Source organism: Lissotriton vulgaris, chromosome 10 (genome assembly GCF_964263255.1).
Source record: "Lissotriton vulgaris chromosome 10, aLisVul1.2, whole genome shotgun sequence".
Classification (NCBI taxonomy): Eukaryota; Metazoa; Chordata; class Amphibia; order Caudata; family Salamandridae; genus Lissotriton; species Lissotriton vulgaris.
In genome coordinates this window covers 369,855,796-369,862,281 of record NC_141698.1, presented here as the reverse complement: position 1 = coordinate 369,862,281, position 6,486 = coordinate 369,855,796, and positions in this window count along the sequence as shown.

Genomic DNA, 6,486 nt, shown 5'->3' with positions numbered 1-6,486 from the left:
GCCCCAGTGTACACAGTTAAGACGAAAAGCACTTAAAAAATGAGGCCCCCAGCGCTCGGCTGACGCTAGAACAGTTATAAAAGATTTGCGAGTCTTTATCGGCACATACGCAATTACCACGTTCCATTCTGACCAGGGTCCTGCTTTCAGCTCTCGAGCCTATAAGGAGGCCATGGCCAGCATGGGAATTGGGTTGCGGTATTCTTGTCCGTCGCACCCCGAAGGGAATAGTGTGGTAGAAAGAAAAAACCGGGACATAAAGCAATCTATAACAGCGAAGGTATTAGGTTCAGGCGCTGGGTGGGTCAAACATTTAATAAGTGTCCAGACTAGTCTTAACAACATGCCAAGAAATTCTCTAAAAGGTTTCAGCCCATACGAACTATTGTTCGGAATTAGAATGAACGTTCAGGACCTCGATAGTCAGATGTCAGTGGTACAAGAAGAAAAAACGCACTTTGATGTAAAAGACCGTTTGGCTGTTTTACAGGAACTGAATGAAACAAGAAAATCATTAAGCAACATAAAGTTAAAGCAACAGCCAAGTACCACTGACGAGGCACCACCCGCAACAGCCCCAGCAAGGCCTGTCTGGATTCCAAAGATTGGGGATCTAGTCAGAGAAAAGATCGCGGTGAAGAAGGAATTTGGGCCTTCTTACAGAAAAGCAGTACCTGTCTTAGCAGTCTCCGGAACAAGATCAGTTGTGCTACCGCCCCTTGCTGGTAAAAAGGAGAACAGAGTCGTGTCTATCGATCTGGTAAAACCACAAGCATGTGGCCTATAATCAACAGTAGGCCCAGTGGACTCCCAAGAAACAACAGAATACCCAAACTTGCAACAATCCAAGAGGTTCAAACTGAAAGACTCATCACATTCGATCAGCCTGCAGTGCACAATGAAGGACTATGCAATAATGCCATGGAACTCGTGCCTCTTGAAACACAGATTGAAACAGTTCGTCAAGAAACAACACCAGTCTACACTAATGTGGCATCAGAAAGTGCTACCGAGAGACAGATTGAAAGAACAATCCCATCAATTGACAGAACTGCCTCTGGTTATTTCATCAACTTCGACAACTTCTCTGAAGATTTAAATGACCCCGAAGTGATGCCAGAAACAAAAAGTCTTTTAAAGAAAAAGCAACGGAACTCTTTCATCAACTGAAGGAAATCTACCTCATTTCCCCTTGGCTAGAGTTCTGGTTCGGTCTAGGTGTATTTTTCCTCCTGCTTTGGCTCATCATGGTACTGTGTTTGGGAAAATTCATTGAAGGAAAATATATTACAATGGACACAGCAAGTCAGAACATCAACCTAGTCCTGAAACCACACAGATCATCCCACGTGAAGAAAAGAGAACTGTCAACAGTAAATGTCACAGCAATTCCAATACCTGGTGGGGTAGTATGGGAGAAAACAGACTATGAGATCTATGGTCCGGTCGAAATCCTGAAGTATCCTCATCAACTAAAGGTTTCCTTAAGTGACTTTGTGACACCAAGTACATTCTCTGATGATTGGGACTTTAACAGTATTAATGACATGATGTCTGATTTAGTAATGTCAGCTAGATTCACAGATCATGATTATTTACAAGGTTCATCTAGTTATGAGCAGTTATTCTGTTACACCCATTATGGGGATCATTACTTGCATAAATCTGCACAGCCTAGAAATGTTTTTATGTATAATCAATGGGAACATTGTTCTACACCACCTAAAAGCAGTTCTAAAGCATTTTTTGAGAAATTCAAATACTTCTCAGGGTTTAACACCAGTGATGATGAAACGTTTTATTACAAACTGTTAGATAAAACAGGAATGAAAACAATGCTGACAAATTCTAAATTGATATATTCAGAAACATTTTATGACAAAATGATGACATTTGGGTTTGATTATTGGAAAAATAATATTGAAACGAAAACCATTTGGGGTACAAAAGATTGGCAGGTGCAAGGCATTGAAGCACTATTTAGAACCTGCATGATACCAGAACAAATGTTATTTTTAAATGACACAATACACCAAACATCTTGTCTTGGCCTAGCTAAGATCAAAGACCTTAAAACACCGTCTATACCAAAGCCAATACCTGAAAATGCAACAGCTGATATTGAGTTAGACGTGTCACAAATTTTACATTTCAACAGAACACATCCTGATTGGAAAAAGTGGTTAATCTGGCCTACAGACACAAATAGCTGTCAAGATAGGTTCCTGAATAAAACACAGGGGTTAAAAATGACCAGATTAGACCCTAGATATTCCCAGAGACAACATCCAGGGATTATAACAACATACAGTGTAGGGAAACTCTGCCTAGAACGGCTAACTTCGTCCACACTGGCTGAAATTAAGCAACACTTGTCTTTATTAAAAGATGGTGCTGATTTGCGCGATTTCATTCTTGGACCACGCAAACAGCGTCAAAAGCGTTTCATAGCGACCAGCATCTATGCTGCCTACAACGAGGCTTGGAAAGTAAAGCAAATTGAAACTGCTGAAAAAATACGAGAAATTGATCGTATTAATTTGGAGAAAACACTTTCTGTGGTAGACAATGGGTTAACGACTCTGTCTTCCAGAATATATTCTTTGGACAATATTGTATCCTATGCCTTTGATGTGATAGACAGAGATTTGCTAATGTTACAACATGGCCAGTCTCAATTACGCTCTATTATAGAATTAGGCTGGACGCTGCAAAATCTTCGTTCAGGCTATGTGCCTTGGCGTTTAATCAACACAACGTCATTATTTTACAGTTTTAACCTTACTGATAAACACATCAGTTTGGCACAGAAAGGAGCAGACTATACAATCCTGAGCATCGAAAAACTCGAGAGATTACCATTGACAATGTCAGAGAGTCCTGTCATTGAATGGATAATACACGGAATTATCACAATTCCGATAACAACTTTCCGATTTAAAAAGTGCCTTGAGTACATACCTGCTGGCCAATATGAACAATTGGGTAAAGGATATATAAAATCACAATGGAAATTACCATACACTCATTCTTGCTATAGTGACAGCGACAAAAATGTATTTCTTAGTGGTGACAACTGTAAACACTCACTAAGCGGTATACTTTTGTGTCAGGGTATTAATTTACACGGAGCATGTGATGGAAATTCAAACAATCTTTCATGCCACCAGCTAGTCACACCTGCAACTCAGATAGAGCCCTTCTTTATGCAACTCGCAAACGGGAGTTACATTCTTAGAACGGATCACAGGTGTTGTGGCCTCGCGCCAGGGAAAAGTTATCTAGTACAAGTAACGTCCATGGTCAAATGTTGTATGCAAGCATTGTTCCCGAGCGGGCCTCCAGACATAGTGACTCCTCTCTGGCCTCGTCTGAATCTCTATTCTATACGAATTGATACATTAAGCAAAATGAAATCTGTGCTTTTACAGACAACAGTGCCTATAACGTCATCTAAAGAGACGTATGATCTTCTAGTCGCAAGGACGGCTACTGAAGTCCATGACCTTTTATCAACAAATTGCCCTGTGCATTTCGTAGAAATGTTCAGCCAACTCCTTAACATGTCTAGTGCAACAAGCATCCCAGGCATATTTAAGAAAGTCTTTACGGGACTGCTAACACCCTTCCAGGCAATTTTGGGAATCTTTCCTAATTTTGTGCACTCCATTTTTGGCGGAATACCACTATTTTTGGGACTCATCGCAGGGATTCTATTTTTGACCCTCCTGCTACGTTATGGCAAGCCTCGGCTCAGACATAGCTCCCATGGGAATGGAAGAGACAATCCTAGCAATGCGCTACAGGGACAGGATAACTAACGTCCTCGGATTGGCCAGGCTGAGAGATCTAAACATGACCTGGTTCCTTTCATTCAGACCGATATGGCAAAATTGCATTTTACCTGTGCTACGGTGTATGCTTTGCGGCGATGAATGCGTGTTGGACATCTGTCTTTCACTTCCATCAGCAGTACCAATGGACGTCGATACTTTGCTCAGTCCAATAACGGCTCACGCATTGTGTTGTCCCCAGCGGCTACCAATCCTGATGACAGCATTCGTGGAGACTCCTGTACTACAGCCAAGTGGTAACAGTGGAGCGAGTGACAAAAGCAACATCATCCAGGTACAACGTTCTGTGAGCATTGCTGGTCCTGCCTTCGATGACAGCAATCATTCTCACACCTGCCAAGTTACAGCGCTATCTAATTTGGTTGAACTATCACCTGATTTTGTAGACCAATTCTTTGCGAGCCTGTCTGATACGATGTTCTCACCCATAGAGAAACAATAACTTTTGAGAAGCTTTCCGACACACAGCGTTCCCATGAACTCTGCATTCGGCCTTCAGTTTTGATCAACAAAAACTGCCAGGAGCTTTGGAAATATATTTTCTTTGAATTGGACAATTTTTTCTAATATTGACCTTTTTTGGCACGAACAATTCTTTGCTTAACGTAAAAACTATTCTTAGAGAACAGAAGCTTCACACTTCTATTTCTAAACACATCTAGAGACATAACAACATAACACCAGCCTCTAGCACACATGTTATTACAATGCATTTTTATGTGATGATTTATCTCGCATTTCTTCTGTCAGAGATACTTCATGTGTAATTCCTTTTGCATAATCGTTCATTGATTTCATATGCAATAATTTTTTGAATGATTACTATGCTTTAAAAAACGTACAGTACCTAAATCCATGTATTACAAGTACGCCTATTTCGAATGCATTCATGTATTTTGGGGTGGGCAATGTTACACATGCATCTTATTGCTTAGTTTTAGTAATTTTGATGGACATGAAAACGTGGAGTGGGTGTTGCGTGCTTATCTAGGTTCCTGATCGATACTGTGACCTTATGCCCCTATTCGGCTATAAATCCATTTATTCCCTATATTGGCATAACCGTTCAAGTGCGATTTTCTGAAAAGTCATCTCTGGCCTCACACGAACAGAGCCACATTCCAGCATGACTCTCTGCTACTTCCTTTGCGACCAATTAGTGCAATGACAGTGCAGCAGTCCCTATCTGATATTCCTAGATAACACTCCGAGTTCTTCAACAAGATAAAAACTTAGCAAACCTGGAAATCCCCGCTTGCTATGTTTTGATTAGTAATGGAACTCTAATGAGCAACTGATAACTGTCACTTCCTAGTGACATCTTTAATTGACGTCTTATGTCCAGCAAACTTGCGTCAAACCCGGCACCTGTCAGGTATAAATATTACCAACGTTGCCTTAAGCAATGTGAATTTGTTGCCTGTTGCTGATGCCAGCTGCCTGCACGACCCCGTGTTGGTAAATCTAGCACTCTGTCGCTGCAGCCTGCTATCCTGTGGTGGTGAAGCTGCTGATTACCATTATCGCCGCTACAGCGCGAACTATGGTGCAGTACGCTTAAGGAGCTGAGCAGCCGTCCTCTGCGAAGACATCCAGCCGATTCCAGCTGCCCGCGGACGCTGTCACCCCTCCTTCCTCAACGCGCTGAGAGAAGCCGCTGCCTTTCTCGTGCAGAGAAATCCAGTCCCGGCGCTTCCGGTTTACCCTCGCGGGTGACTGGGATATCGAGAGAGACCCCTGAAGGAGATACCAATCCTCTATCATTCTATTCAGAGGTATGGTGTTGACTAAACCCTTAGACGAGAATTCTTGAAACAAACCTTGGCAAAACCAACTTAACTTTAAGCTACTTACTTACTCCCCTTTCACGTGTTAGGCTTAGGTCAGGCACACTGGGGTAGGCTTAGTTAGAAGCACCAGTTGAGTATGTTAGCCTAATGTATATATGACTGTATATATGTTTTATTACTTTTAAACCATTGTATGGCTAAGAAACCATATCAATGCTTTTACAATTCTATTTCGCAATACTTATCTTACTGTACGTACTTTTTATAATAACAGTTATTGCAATTGTGGCAATACATTTCTCTTGTACAAGAAGAAAGACTGTTCAATAAATGTTAACCTTTATTGATAAACGCCCGTCTCTCTATTCTCTACATACTGTGAAAGTAAACTGCACTAGACTGACTGAGTGAAATCTATGTCTATTGTTTCACACGACCCTAGAGATCGACTCTTGATCTGAGGAGCAAAGTTGTCATGTTGCACGGTTGTTGGAAAACTGAATCCCTTCTTGTCTGTGCCAAGGAAGCTGATCACTTCCTATGCAGAGAAGAAAGTTTCCAGTGACCTCTGAGCTAGTTGGTAACACAACCCAATTAAGTTTAGCATAGTCAGTGGAGGCCTGGAATATCCGCAGTTCCACGTCGATACTACTGTTTATGTTATTCCAATGCGCAGGGCCTAGTGGGAAACTAGGAACTACACTACAGTTCATGTATGAGAACCAGTACAGGAGAGTTGGTGGCCGCATATGCAGTGACCACTGAAACCGAAGTCATAGAAACACATTGTATTGACACCCTGTCTGCCCAAGCAGCAGAGCTCATCGCTCTGACCCAAGCCT